This window comes from Fistularia commersonii, chromosome 24 (assembly GCF_037954325.1).
Source record: "Fistularia commersonii isolate RoL2024-O1a breed Wild chromosome 24, RoL_Fcom_v1.0, whole genome shotgun sequence".
Classification (NCBI taxonomy): Eukaryota; Metazoa; Chordata; class Actinopteri; order Syngnathiformes; family Fistulariidae; genus Fistularia; species Fistularia commersonii.
In genome coordinates this window covers 8,791,027-8,805,776 of record NC_141307.1, presented here as the reverse complement: position 1 = coordinate 8,805,776, position 14,750 = coordinate 8,791,027, and the positions used below count along the sequence as shown (strand labels likewise).

At 50.4% G+C, this 14,750-nt stretch overlaps 8 non-coding genes and 1 pseudogene across 8 annotated transcripts; all 9 read left to right on the top strand.

Annotated features, from left to right (window-relative positions):
* The first annotated feature begins 2,282 nt into the window (after positions 1–2,282).
* Positions 2,283–2,460, top strand: LOC147220182 (U2 spliceosomal RNA; annotated as a pseudogene).
* A 604-nt stretch (positions 2,461–3,064) lies between these two features.
* LOC147220181 (U1 spliceosomal RNA) lies at positions 3,065–3,228 on the top strand. Its single transcript, XR_015108260.1, has one exon. It is a non-coding gene; the product is annotated as a U1 spliceosomal RNA (small nuclear RNA).
* A 1,183-nt stretch (positions 3,229–4,411) lies between these two features.
* LOC147220180 (5S ribosomal RNA) lies at positions 4,412–4,530 on the top strand. The gene has a single exon (XR_015108608.1). It is a non-coding gene; the product is annotated as a 5S ribosomal RNA (ribosomal RNA).
* Positions 4,531–5,910: 1,380 nt separating this feature from the next.
* On the top strand, positions 5,911–6,029 carry LOC147220179 (5S ribosomal RNA). Its single transcript, XR_015108607.1, has one exon. It is a non-coding gene; the product is annotated as a 5S ribosomal RNA (ribosomal RNA).
* Positions 6,030–7,409: 1,380 nt separating this feature from the next.
* On the top strand, positions 7,410–7,528 carry LOC147220178 (5S ribosomal RNA). Its single transcript, XR_015108535.1, has one exon. It is a non-coding gene; the product is annotated as a 5S ribosomal RNA (ribosomal RNA).
* Positions 7,529–8,908: 1,380 nt separating this feature from the next.
* Positions 8,909–9,027, top strand: LOC147220177 (5S ribosomal RNA). Its single transcript, XR_015108471.1, has one exon. It is a non-coding gene; the product is annotated as a 5S ribosomal RNA (ribosomal RNA).
* Positions 9,028–10,407: 1,380 nt separating this feature from the next.
* LOC147220176 (5S ribosomal RNA) lies at positions 10,408–10,526 on the top strand. The gene has a single exon (XR_015108470.1). It is a non-coding gene; the product is annotated as a 5S ribosomal RNA (ribosomal RNA).
* Positions 10,527–11,905: 1,379 nt separating this feature from the next.
* Positions 11,906–12,024, top strand: LOC147220175 (5S ribosomal RNA). The gene has a single exon (XR_015108566.1). It is a non-coding gene; the product is annotated as a 5S ribosomal RNA (ribosomal RNA).
* Positions 12,025–13,404: 1,380 nt separating this feature from the next.
* LOC147220174 (5S ribosomal RNA) lies at positions 13,405–13,523 on the top strand. The gene has a single exon (XR_015108594.1). It is a non-coding gene; the product is annotated as a 5S ribosomal RNA (ribosomal RNA).
* The last annotated feature ends 1,227 nt before the right edge of the window (positions 13,524–14,750 follow it).

The window sequence follows — 14,750 nt, the reverse complement described above, 5'->3', positions numbered from 1 at the left end:
AAAGAGGACAGAATTCACGCAGAGGTGCACTGTTTGTCATAGCTTAATTTTGACATTGATTTTCAGTCCAGTCAAGGTGCTGTGAGACTTCAGTGTGTTGTTGGTGCTGATTGCCATCACCCTGTTCATAGGTGAAACTAAAAACTTGAATGTCGTATTTGAATATTTGACAATTTGATTAAATAAGCTCAAAATGATCATCACAGTCTAAATCAGCTCATTTTAAAATGTTGATTTGAATAGGTGTCAGTACCCAGTATCCAGATAAAGTGGGGCAAAACAGTATTTAGTCAGCCAACAATTGTGCAAGTTCTCCCACTCAAAATCATGATGGAGGTCTTTCATTTTCATCATTGGTATACTTCAACTATGAGAGACAGAAAATATCATTGTCTGATTTTTAACAAACTTATTTGGACATAATGATGGAGAATAAGTAGTTGGTCAGGAACAAACATTCATTGCAATACTTTCTTATATACCTTTTGCTGGCAATGACAGGTCAAAGGTTTTCTGAAAAGTCTTCATAAGGTATTCCAGGGGCGGGCAAACTTTTTGGCTCAGGGGCCGGATTGACTTTTAAAATTTGACAATATGATACATGTAAAACAAAAAATGGATTTGTGAACAGTACATATCAGACTCTTTTGATATTCGCTTTGAAAATAAAACCAACTTGGTTTTGAAGGCTCTGACATTTGCTTGCATTTCATTCACAAACCGTTTATTTGGTTGGATCTTCACGTCCAGCTCATTCATGTGTGTCAGTAGGTCCACAGTAAATGTTAAATAACAAAGCCAATCCGTGTTATTCAGTTCAGGATAAATTCTCAAGAGTTCTGAAGTAGCTCCAAAAATTGATAATCTCCAGTTTGAGCTCCCACATTCGTTGATCCAATCATACATATCAAGCATGAATTCTGTACCAATCTTTGATTGGCCAGATGTGGCCTGTTTAAGAATAAGAATAAGAATAACTTTATTTATCCCAAAGGAAATGGTTGTGCCAGAGTTTCAAGTAAAACATGACAATAATAAATAAAGCGGGGATAAAAAATGGATGAACTTTTCCTTGTTTCATTCATAATGAACATTTTCCATCAGCCGTGTTACAGGCACTGCTTTTCCAGGACATATTTGCAAATTTTAACAGTATGTATTTAATTAAAAGTAAAAAAAAAAAAAGGTTAATGTGTAAATATCTGGTTACAATGTGAACACCTGCAGTTTACAGACAAGTGCAGCTTATGTGTTTGTGTTTTTACCCGCTGTGGTTTATATTCACATGAGCTCCAGATGTCCAGATGTCACTTCTAGGACTTTCAAGTTGCACAACAGTGCTCATTATCACAGCATCTCCTCTGGTCCTGCTCACTCTAGGTGAACAGCAGGGGGTCCAGGGCGGGTCGGTGTTGGATCTCAGGTAAGACAGAACAACAAGGTGCTCAGAGGACGTCAGTCACTCCTACAGAGCCAGGATGGAAGATCTGTACCCAGGGTCCTGTGGTTCCTTGTTTTCCTGCAGACGGGGATGATTTTGGAGGTCTTGGAGCAGACCGGCGCACAGAAGGAGACTCCTGGGCTGCTGGGTGACTGGACTTGGACCTGATTCATCAACAGTGTGTCAGAACTTCTCTCCATTCAGTGCATTTAAAAACCTCTGCATGTCAACAATGGTGGTCTGGCATCAGTTAAGCCACAGAATGCCAGTATAAGAGTTCAGAGAAGCGGGACTTCTCTGAAACCATTTTACTGTTGTCTTGTGTTCGTGCCGTTTTTTGAATCGTGTTTCCCGGCGATGAGCGGCGAGTCTCTGTGAGAGCTGGTCGCAACGATGCGGTAACCAGATGGGTTCACAAGATGGCGCCCGTTTGCCGCGCTGTGTATCGTGAGCGGTTCAAACGTCCTGTTTCCACCTGTGTCTTTTCTCCTCACGGGCGACTTTTTCCCATATTCCAGGTTGATTTGAAGGGGACACGATTCCTAGGAGTCTGCTTGTTGAAGTCCTGGGTTTACTTTGATGCTTTGGCGTCCTGTCGGGGGGGCGTGCACCACGTGACCGGGCAGATGCGGAAGATGCTTTAGCCATGTTGTTTCTTGTCAAGCAGGAGCATCGGCCTCCACCGGGACCTCCGTCTCCGGGGCGATGGGGGCGATGGGGGAGATGCGCCGTCGCTCCGGGCCGAGCGGCTTAGACGGGGTGGGGGTTTATTTGGGAATGAAGTCGTGAGTGAAGCTGACGGTGCGGGGAATGCGCTGGCGTCGAGCGAGGGCGTGGGGCTATCGCTTCTCGGCCTTTTGGCTAAGATCAAGTGTAGTATCTGTTCTTATCAGTTTAATATCTGATACGTCCCCTATCCGGGGACCAAATATTAAATTGATTTTTGGAATAGGGGCTTGCTCCGTCCACTCCATGCATCGACCCGGTATTGCAGTGCCTCTGGGAACGGGGCACCCCCTGCTTTTGTGTCCGATGTCAAGGTTGCCATGTCCTCCAACAACGTCATACGTAACCAACATACACGGGACCCAGATCTTGTCTGTGCCCTGTGTGACCAGCGACACTGTCCCCGTTGTTTCTGCCGGTAGGGAACGGTAGATAGCGACACACGAGCGTGTCTGCCTGAAACCCTGTCCCTACCATTCGCCCCGTGCAGCCCAATAAAATCCCACTATGGACCAGAATTGAGCCTAAATGGATCGCATTTGAAACGGATGGATTGCCTTGTATAGACTGTGTCAGACTGGGCTCAGGGGGAAGTTCTCCCGGTCGTAGAGCGGCAGAAACCCCTCGCGGCATCAGGAGGACGGACGGAACGTGTTCCGGTTGTCCTCTGACTTCTTCGTGAAAATTGAAGCGTCCGTGTCGTTTTCGGCGTCCCGGCCCGTCAGAACTCAGAGTTGACGTTTTTTTTTGACGGAGTGTGTGTGTGTGTGTGTGTTTGTGTGTGTGTGTGTGCGAGAGGGATCGTGTGTGAGCTCCCGGAACAGTCCGCGTGGGTTCCCCCCCGACTGAGAACGGCGTGCGTGTGAAAGCGGTCCGTGCGCGGGACGCGTGCGACCCATACTTACCTGGCAGGGGAGATACCATGATCAAGAAGGTGGTTCACACAGGACGAGGCTCAGCCATTGCACTGCGGCTGTGCTGCCCCTTGCGAATTCCCCAAATGTGGGAATCTCAACTGCATAATTTCTGGTAGTGGGGGACTGTGTCCGCGCTCTCACCTGTTGTGCTGTTCAAGAGCAAGTCTGTGTCGCCGGAGGCCGGGTTCACTGTTTATGGTCGCACGCGCCGACCCTCCCTGGCTGGGTTGTGACCCAACTAGGGAGTTGTCGTTGCACATGGCAGGTGCACCGCAAAAGCATGGATTTACGATCGGCCCAAAAAACAATCCAGAGTGTCCAAGTCCATGAAATGTTCCTGCTTCTTGATCTCCACTCCCTGTAGCTTCACCGTTCCACCCGAGTTCCTCTCATCCCCACACATGTATGCTGTCTTGCTGCGACTAACTTTCGTTCCTCTCCTTTCCAGAGCATACCCCCACCTCTCTATAGTTTCACCGAGACACTTTACAGTTTATAGTTTATTTTGATTTCCAAGTCTGCCTTTTATTATTTATTACTGTTATATTTTCTGTAACTCTGGCACAACAGTTTCCTTCGGGATAAATAAAGTTGTTCTTATCTTATCTTATCTTATCTTATCTTATCATATCTTATCTTATCTTATCTTGGCCTCCACCTGTTTTCTGCTCTCACTACAGATCACAACGGCATCTGCAAAGGTCACGGACCGTGGAGATTCACGTCTACCCTCATCCGTCAGGCCGTCCGTCACCATTGCGAACAAGAGGGGGCTCAGGGACTATCCCCGACGGAGTCCCGCTTCCACCTTGAACTTCTCTGGTCCCGTCTTACAGCACACTGCACTACTGTCTCCCAGCTAGCATACATGTCCTGCACCAGTGTAACACACTTCTCTGCCGCTCCAGACTTCCTCAAAGGATACCAGAGCTCCTCTCTTGGCAACCTGACGTATAAATTTTCAAGGTGTACAAAAAGGCAATGCGGCTCCCACCGGCCTTCTCTGCACTTCTCTATGAGCATTCTCGGCACAAATACTGCATCTGTAGTACTCTTCCTTTTTCCATGTGTATTTTATTTAATTTTCTCTTTCTCTTGTCATTAACTGTCCCGCCGTGCATTTGAGTCCTGGTATGGCCTTTCCTAGCTCCCTCTTTATCTTAGGTAAAGTGTGTTTTATGATTTTTGGTTATAGTAACCTTGGTTGCCACTGGCTGTAATCATGGAAACGCAATAGAAGGAGCTCCTGACGGATCTGGAAATGACTGGAGGTGGAAAAGACGGGGGACGGCTGCTTATAAAATGCCCTTCCGCGTAGCCTAGTCTCGTTTACGGCCATACCACCCTGAACACGCCCGATCTTGTCTGATCTCGGAAGCCAAGCAGGGTCAGGCCTGGTTAGTACTTGGATGGGAGACCGCCTGGGAATACCAGGTGCCGTAAGCTTTTTCATGTTCGTTCCCTCTGTCAAAAGCAGGGGGTGCTGTCTCTCAAGAGCGCCAACATTTCACACACAGACACACGCCGCTCATTCCCTTGTGTCTGTCCCACCGGAGTCACCGTGAAGCCCGGCGCGACACGCGCTCAGTCATAGTTCCCCGCCTTACCTTTCGGGTCACTTTCCGTTGTCTCGCCGCCTCCGTCCGTCGCTCGCCGCCATTCTTGTCATCCCCGTACAGTATTTCTCCATGTGTGCTGAATTTCTTTTTCTCTCGTTTATACCTGTCGCTGTTGAATAATCCAACCGCTGATCTCCATACCGCTGGCTCTCCTAGGCACTTCCAGGACTCCACATGTACGGTACGTCAACAGGACCCCCTGCCTTTGAACTCCTCCTCCTCTTCGATGCCCTCCTCGCTTCTTTTTACACTCGTTTCTGCTCCTTTTGCGATCGCCAGTAATCAGCGCTTCTACCCTTGGCTCTCTTTCATTTTTCCCCATTCATTCATCATATTCCTAGGAGTCTGGTTGTTGAAGTCCTGGGTTTACTTTGATGCTTCGGCGTCCTGTCGGAGGGCCGTGTACCACGTGACCGGGCAGATGCGGAAGATGCATCAGCCATGTTGTTTTTTTTGAAGCAGGAACATCAGCCTCCACTGGGACCTCCGTGTCCGGGACGAGACGGAGGTCTTATCTTATCTTATCTTGACCTCCACCTGTTTTCTGCTCTCACTACAGATCACAACGGCATCTGCAAAGGTCACAGTCCGTGGAGATTCACGTCTACCTTCATCCGTCACCGTTGCGAACAAGAAGGGGCTCAGGGCCTATCCCCAACAGAGTCCCGCTTCCACCTTGAACTTCTCTGGTCCCGTCTTACAGCACGCCTTACAACTGTCTCCCAGCTAGCATACATGTCCTGCACCAGTGCAACACACTTCTCTGCCGCTCCAGACTTCCTCATAGGATACCAGAGCTCCTCTCTTGGCAACCTGTCGTATGACTATTCAAGGTGTACAAAAAGGCAATGCGGCTCCCACCGGCCTTCTCTGTACTTCTCTATGAGCATTCTCGGCGCAAATACTGCATCGGTAGTACTCTTCCTTTTTCCATGTGTATTTTATTTAATTTTCTCTTTCTCTTGTCATTAACTGTCCCGCCGTGCATTTGAGTCCTGGTATGGCCTTTGCTAGCTCCCTCTTTACCTTAAGCTGCAGCCTAAGGTAAAGTGTGTTTTATGATTTTTGGTTATAGTAACCTTGGTTGCCACTGGCTGTAATCATGGAAACGCAATAGAAGGAGCTCCTGACGGATCTGGAAATGACTGGAGGTGGAAAAGACGGGGGACGGCTGCTTATAAAATGCCCTTCCGCGTAGCCTAGTCTCGTTTACGGCCATACCACCCTGAACACGCCCGATCTTGTCTGATCTCGGAAGCCAAGCAGGGTCAGGCCTGGTTAGTACTTGGATGGGAGACCGCCTGGGAATACCAGGTGCCGTAAGCTTTTTCATGTTCGTTCCCTCTGTCAAAAGCAGGGGGTGCTGTCTCTCAAGAGCGCCAACATTTCACACACAGACACACGCCGCTCATTCCCTTGTGTCTGTCCCACCGGAGTCACCGTGAAGCCCGGCGCGACACGCGCTCAGTCATAGTTCCCCGCCTTACCTTTCGGGTCACTTTCCGTTGTCTCGCCGCCTCCGTCCGTCGCTCGCCGCCATTCTTGTCATCCCCGTACAGTATTTCTCCATGTGTGCTGAATTTCTTTTTCTCTCGTTTATACCTGTCGCTGTTGAATAATCCAACCGCTGATCTCCATACCGCTGGCTCTCCTAGGCACTTCCAGGACTCCACATGTACGGTACGTCAACAGGACCCCCTGCCTTTGAACTCCTCCTCCTCTTCGATGCCCTCCTCGCTTCTTTTTACACTCGTTTCTGCTCCTTTTGCGATCGCCAGTAATCAGCGCTTCTACCCTTGGCTCTCTTTCATTTTTCCCCATTCATTCATCATATTCCTAGGAGTCTGGTTGTTGAAGTCCTGGGTTTACTTTGATGCTTCGGCGTCCTGTCGGAGGGCCGTGTACCACGTGACCGGGCAGATGCGGAAGATGCATCAGCCATGTTGTTTTTTTTGAAGCAGGAACATCAGCCTCCACTGGGACCTCCGTGTCCGGGACGAGACGGAGGTCTTATCTTATCTTATCTTGACCTCCACCTGTTTTCTGCTCTCACTACAGATCACAACGGCATCTGCAAAGGTCACAGTCCGTGGAGATTCACGTCTACCTTCATCCGTCACCGTTGCGAACAAGAAGGGGCTCAGGGCCTATCCCCAACAGAGTCCCGCTTCCACCTTGAACTTCTCTGGTCCCGTCTTACAGCACACCGCACAACTGTCTCCCAGCTAGCATACATGTCCTGCACCAGTGCAACACACTTCTCTGCCGCTCCAGACTTCCTCATAGGATACCAGAGCTCCTCTCTTGGCAACCTGTCGTATGACTATTCAAGGTGTACAAAAAGGCAATGCGGCTCCCACCGGCCTTCTCTGTACTTCTCTATGAGCATTCTCGGCGCAAATACTGCATCGGTAGTACTCTTCCTTTTTCCATGTGTATTTTATTTAATTTTCTCTTTCTCTTGTCATTAACTGTCCCGCCGTGCATTTGAGTCCTGGTATGGCCTTTGCTAGCTCCCTCTTTACCTTAAGCTGCAGCCTAAGGTAAAGTGTGTCTGATGATTTTTGGTTATAGTAACCTTGGTTGCCACTGGCTGTAATCATAGAAACGCAATTGAAGGAGCTCCTGACAGATCTGGAAATGACTGGAGGTGGAAAAGACGGGGGACGGCAGCTTATAAAATGCCCTTCCGCGTAGCCTAGTCTCTTTTACGGCCATACCACCCTGAACGCGCCCGATCTCGTCTGATCTCGGAAGTCAACCAGGGTCGGGCCTGGTTAGTACTTGGATGGGAGACCGCCTGGGAATACCAGGTGCCGTAAGCTTTTTCATGTTCGTTCCCTCTGTCAAAAGCAGGGGGTGCTGTCTCTCAAGAGCGCCAACATTTCACACACGGACACACGCCGCTCATTCCCTTGTGTCTGTCCCACCGGAGTCACCGTGAAGCCCGGCGCGACACGCGCTCAGTCATAGTTCCCCGCCTTACCTTTCGGGTCACTTTCCGTTGTCTCGCCGCCTCCGTCCGTCGCTCGCCGCCGTTCTTGTCATCCCCGTACAGTATTTCTCCATGTGTGCTGAATTTCTTTTTCTCTCGTTTATACCTGTCGCTGTTGAATACTCCAACCGCTGATCTCCATACCGCTGGCTCTCCTAGGCACTTCCAGGACTCCACATGTACGGTACGTCATCAGGACCCCCTGCCTTTGAACTCCTCCTCCTCTTCGATGCCCTCCTCGCTTCTTTTTACACTCGTTTCTGCTCCTTTTGCGATCGCCAGTAATCAGCGCTTCTACCCTTGGCTCTCTTTCATTTTTCCCCATTCATTCATCATATTCCTAGGAGTCTGGTTGTTGAAGTCCTGGGTTTACTTTGATGCTTCGGCGTCCTGTCGGAGGGCCGTGTACCACGTGACCGGGTAGATGCGGAAGATGCATCAGCCATGTTGTTTTTTTTGAAGCAGGAACATCAGCCTCCCCTGGGACCTCTGTGTCTGGGACGAGACGGAGGTCTTATCTTATCTTATCTTGACCTCCACCTGTTTTCTGCTCTCACTACAGATCACAACGGCATCTGCAAAGGTCACAGTCCGTGGAGATTCACGTCTACCTTCATCCGTCACCGTTGCGAACAAGAAGGGGCTCAGGGCCTATCCCCAACAGAGTCCCGCTTCCACCTTGAACTTCTCTGTTCCCGTCTTACAGCACACCGCACAACTGTCTCCCAGCTAGCCTACATGTCCTGCACCAGTGCAACACACTTCTCTGCCGCTCCAGACTTCCTCATAGGATACCAGAGCTCCTCTCTTGGCAACCTGTCGTATGACTTTTCAAGGTGTACAAAAAGGCAATGCGGCTCCCACCGGCCTTCTCTGTACTTCCCTATGAGCATTCTCGGCGCAAATACTGCATCGGTAGTACTCTTCCTTTTTCCATGTGTATTTTATTTAATTTTCTCTTTCTCTTGTCATTAACTGTCCCGCCGTGCATTTGAGTCCTGGTATGGCCTTTGCTAGCTCCCTCTTTACCTTAGGCTGCAGCCTAAGGTAAAGTGTGTCTGATGATTTTTGGTTATAGTAACCTTGGTTGCCACTGGCTGTAATCTTGGAAACGCAATAGAAGGAGCTCCTGACAGATCTGGAAATGACTGGAGTTGGAAAAGACGGGGGACGGCTGCTTATAAAATGCCCTTCCGCGTAGCCTAGTCTCGTTTACGGCCATACCACCCTGAACACGCCCGATCTCGTCTGATCTCGGAAGCCAACCAGGGTCGGGCCTGGTTAGTACTTGGATGGGAGACCGCCTGGGAATACCAGGTGCCGTAAGCTTTTTCATGTTCGTTCCCTCTGTCAAAAGCAGGGGGTGCTGTCTCTCAAGAGCGCCAACATTTCACACACGGACACACGCCGCTCATTCCCTTGTGTCTGTCCCACCGGAGTCACCGTGAAGCCCGGCGCGACACGCGCTCAGTCATAGTTCCCCGCCTTACCTTTCGGGTCACTTTCCGTTGTCTCGCCGCCTCCGTCCGTCGCTCGCCGCCGTTCTTGTCATCCCCGTACAGTATTTCTCCATGTGTGCTGAATTTCTTTTTCTCTCGTTTATACCTGTCGCTGTTGAATAATCCAACCGCTGATCTCCATACCGCTGGCTCTCCTAGGCACTTCCAGGACTCCACATGTACGGTACGTCATCAGGACCCCCTGCCTTTGAACTCCTCCTCCTCTTCGATGCCCTCCTCGCTTCTTTTTACACTCGTTTCTGCTCCTTTTGCGATCGCCAGTAATCAGCGCTTCTACCCTTGGCTCTCTTTCATTTTTCCCCATTCATTCATCATATTCCTAGGAGTCTGGTTGTTGAAGTCCTGGGTTTACTTTGATGCTTCGGCGTCCTGTCGGAGGGCCGTGTACCACGTGACCGGGCAGATGCGGAAGATGCATCAGCCATGTTGTTTTTTTTAAAGCAGGAACATCAGCCTCCACCGGGACCTCCGTGTCCGGGACGAGACGGAGGTCTTATCTTATCTTATCTTGACCTCCACCTGTTTTCTGCTCTCACTACAGATCACAACGGCATCTGCAAAGGTCACAGTCCGTGGAGATTCACGTCTACCTTCATCCGTCACCGTTGCGAACAAGAAGGGGCTCAGGGCCTATCCCCAACAGAGTCCCGCTTCCACCTTGAACTTCTCTGTTCCCGTCTTACAGCACACCGCACAACTGTCTCCCAGCTAGCCTACATGTCCTGCACCAGTGCAACACACTTCTCTGCCGCTCCAGACTTCCTCATAGGATACCAGAGCTCCTCTCTTGGCAACCTGTCGTATGACTTTTCAAGGTGTACAAAAAGGCAATGCGGCTCCCACCGGCCTTCTCTGTACTTCCCTATGAGCATTCTCGGCGCAAATACTGCATCGGTAGTACTCTTCCTTTTTCCATGTGTATTTTATTTAATTTTCTCTTTCTCTTGTCATTAACTGTCCCGCCGTGCATTTGAGTCCTGGTATGGCCTTTGCTAGCTCCCTCTTTACCTTAGGCTGCAGCCTAAGGTAAAGTGTGTCTGATGATTTTTGGTTATAGTAACCTTGGTTGCCACTGGCTGTAATCTTGGAAACGCAATAGAAGGAGCTCCTGACAGATCTGGAAATGACTGGAGTTGGAAAAGACGGGGGACGGCTGCTTATAAAATGCCCTTCCGCGTAGCCTAGTCTCGTTTACGGCCATACCACCCTGAACACGCCCGATCTCGTCTGATCTCGGAAGCCAACCAGGGTCGGGCCTGGTTAGTACTTGGATGGGAGACCGCCTGGGAATACCAGGTGCCGTAAGCTTTTTCATGTTCGTTCCCTCTGTCAAAAGCAGGGGGTGCTGTCTCTCAAGAGCGCCAACATTTCACACACGGACACACGCCGCTCATTCCCTTGTGTCTGTCCCACCGGAGTCACCGTGAAGCCCGGCGCGACACGCGCTCAGTCATAGTTCCCCGCCTTACCTTTCGGGTCACTTTCCGTTGTCTCGCCGCCTCCGTCCGTCGCTCGCCGCCGTTCTTGTCATCCCCGTACAGTATTTCTCCATGTGTGCTGAATTTCTTTTTCTCTCGTTTATACCTGTCGCTGTTGAATAATCCAACCGCTGATCTCCATACCGCTGGCTCTCCTAGGCACTTCCAGGACTCCACATGTACGGTACGTCATCAGGACCCCCTGCCTTTGAACTCCTCCTCCTCTTCGATGCCCTCCTCGCTTCTTTTTACACTCGTTTCTGCTCCTTTTGCGATCGCCAGTAATCAGCGCTTCTACCCTTGGCTCTCTTTCATTTTTCCCCATTCATTCATCATATTCCTAGGAGTCTGGTTGTTGAAGTCCTGGGTTTACTTTGATGCTTCGGCGTCCTGTCGGAGGGCCGTGTACCACGTGACCGGGCAGATGCGGAAGATGCATCAGCCATGTTGTTTTTTTTAAAGCAGGAACATCAGCCTCCACCGGGACCTCCGTGTCCGGGACGAGACGGAGGTCTTATCTTATCTTATCTTGACCTCCACCTGTTTTCTGCTCTCACTACAGATCACAACGGCATCTGCAAAGGTCACAGTCCGTGGAGATTCACGTCTACCTTCATCCGTCACCGTTGCGAACAAGAAGGGGCTCAGGGCCTATCCCCGACAGAGTCCCGCTTCCACCTTGAACTTCTCTGGTCCCGTCTTACAGCACACCGCACAACTGTCTCCCAGCTAGCATACATGTCCTGCACCAGTGCAACACACTTCTCTGCCGCTCCAGACTTCCTCATAGGATACCAGAGCTCCTCTCTTGGCAACCTGTCGTATGACTTTTCAAGGTGTACAAAAAGGCAATGCGGCTCCCACCGGCCTTCTCTGTACTTCTCTATGAGCATTCTCGGCGCAAATACTGCATCGGTAGTACTCTTCCTTTTTCCATGTGTATTTTATTTAATTTTCTCTTTTTCTTGTCATTAACTGTCCCGCCGTGCATTTGAGTCCTGGTATGGCCTTTGCTAGCTCCCTCTTTACCTTAGGCTGCAGCCTAAGGTAAAGTGTGTCTGATGATTTTTGGTTATAGTAACCTTGGTTGCCACTGGCTGTAATCTTGGAAACGCAATAGAAGGAGCTCCAGACAGATCTGGAAATGACTGGAGGTGGAAAAGACGGGGGACGGCTGCTTATAAAATCCCTTCCGCGTAGCCTAGTCTCGTTTACGGCCATACCACCCTGAACGCGCCCGATCTCGTCTGATCTCGGAAGTCAACCAGGGTCGGGCCTGGTTAGTACTTGGATGGGAGACCGCCTGGGATTACCAGGTGCCGTAAGCTTTTTCATGTTCGTTCCCTCTGTCAAAAGCAGGGGGTGCTGTCTCTCAAGAGCGCCAACATTTCACACACGGACACACGCCGCTCATTCCCTTGTGTCTGTCCCACCGGAGTCACCGTGAAGCCCGGCGCGACACGCGCTCAGTCATAGTTCCCCGCCTTACCTTTCGGGTCACTTTCCGTTGTCTCGCCGCCTCCGTCCGTCGCTCGCCGCCGTTCTTGTCATCCCCGTACAGTATTTCTCCATGTGTGCTGAATTTCTTTTTCTCTCGTTTATACCTGTCGCTGTTGAATAATCCAACCGCTGATCTCCATACCGCTGGCTCTCCTAGGCACTTCCAGGACTCCACATGTACGGTACGTCATCAGGACCCCCTGCCTTTGAACTCCTCCTCCTCTTCGATGCCCTCCTCGCTTCTTTTTACACTCGTTTCTGCTCCTTTTGCGATCGCCAGTAATCAGCGCTTCTACCCTTGGCTCTCTTTCATTTTTCCCCATTCATTCATCATATTCCTAGGAGTCTGGTTGTTGAAGTCCTGGGTTTACTTTGATGCTTCGGCGTCCTGTCGGAGGGCCGTGTACCACGTGACCGGGCAGATGCGGAAGATGCATCAGCCATGTTGTTTTTTTTAAAGCAGGAACATCAGCCTCCACCGGGACCTCCGTGTCCGGGACGAGACGGAGGTCTTATCTTATCTTATCTTGACCTCCACCTGTTTTCTGCTCTCACTACAGATCACAACGGCATCTGCAAAGGTCACAGTCCGTGGAGATTCACGTCTACCTTCATCCGTCACCGTTGCGAACAAGAAGGGGCTCAGGGCCTATCCCCGACAGAGTCCCGCTTCCACCTTGAACTTCTCTGGTCCCGTCTTACAGCACACCGCACAACTGTCTCCCAGCTAGCATACATGTCCTGCACCAGTGCAACACACTTCTCTGCCGCTCCAGACTTCCTCATAGGATACCAGAGCTCCTCTCTTGGCAACCTGTCGTATGACTTTTCAAGGTGTACAAAAAGGCAATGCGGCTCCCACCGGCCTTCTCTGTACTTCTCTATGAGCATTCTCGGCGCAAATAATGCATCGGTAGTACTCTTCTTTTTTCCATGTGTATTTTATTTAATTTTCTCTTTCTCTTGTCATTAACTGTCCCGCCGTGCATTTGAGTCCTGGTATGGCCTTTGCTAGCTGCCTCTTTACCTTAGGCTGCAGCCTAAGGTAAAGTGTGTCTGATGATTTTTGGTTATAGTAACCTTGGTTGCCACTGGCTGTAATCATGGAAACGCAATAGAAGGAGCTCCTGACAGATCTGGAAATGACTGGAGGTGGAAAAGACGGGGGACGGCTGCTTATAAAATGCCCTTCCGCGTAGCCTAGTCTCGTTTACGGCCATACCACCCTGAACACGCCCGATCTCGTCTGATCTCAGAAGCCAACCAGGGTCGGGCCTGGTTAGTACTTGGATGGGAGACCGCCTGGGAATACCAGGTGCCGTAAGCTTTTTCATGTTCGTTCCCTCTGTCAAAAGCAGGGGGTGCTGTCTCTCAAGAGCGCCAACATTTCACACACGGACACACGCCGCTCATTCCCTTGTGTCTGTCCCACCGGAGTCACCGTGAAGCCCGGCGCGACACGCGCTCAGTCATAGTTCCCCGCCTTACCTTTCGGGTCACTTTCCGTTGTCTTGCCGCCTCCGTCCGTCGCTCGCCGCCGTTCTTGTCATCCCCGTACAGTATTTCTCCATGTGTGCTGAATTTCTTTTTCTCTCGTTTATACATGTCGCTGTTGAATAATCCAACCGCTGATCTCCATACCGCTGGCTCTCCGAGGCACTTCCAGGACTCCACATGTACGGTACGTCATCAGGACCCCCTGCCTTTGAACTCCTCCTCCTCTTCGATGCCCTCCTCGCTTCTTTTTACACTCGTTTCTGCTCCTTTTGCGATCGCCAGTAATCAGCGCTTCTACCCTTGGCTCTCTTTCATTTTTCCCCATTCATTCATCATATTCCTAGGAGTCTGGTTGTTGAAGTCCTGGGTTTACTTTGATGCTTCGGCGTCCTGTCGGAGGGCCGTGTACCACGTGACCGGGCAGATGCGGAAGATGCATCAGCCATGTTGTTTTTTTTAAAGCAGGAACATCAGCCTCCACCGGGACCTCCGTGTCCGGGACGAGACGGAGGTCTTATCTTATCTTATCTTGACCTCCACCTGTTTTCTGCTCTCACTACAGATCACAACGGCATCTGCAAAGGTCACAGTCCGTGGAGATTCACGTCTACCTTCATCCGTCACCGTTGCGAACAAGAAGGGGCTCAGGGCCTATCCCCGACAGAGTCCCGCTTCCACCTTGAACTTCTCTGGTCCCGTCTTACAGCACACCGCACAACTGTCTCCCAGCTAGCATACATGTCCTGCACCAGTGCAACACACTTCTCTGCCGCTCCAGACTTCCTCATAGGATACCAGAGCTCCTCTCTTGGCAACCTGTCGTATGACTTTTCAAGGTGTACAAAAAGGCAATGCGGCTCCCACCGGCCTTCTCTGTACTTCTCTATGAGCATTCTCGGCGCAAATAATGCATCGGTAGTACTCTTCTTTTTTCCATGTGTATTTTATTTAATTTTCTCTTTCTCTTGTCATTAACTGTCCCGCCGTGCATTTGAGTCCTGGTATGGCCTTTGCTAGCTGCCTCTTTACCTTAGGCTGCAGCCTAAGGTAAAGTGTG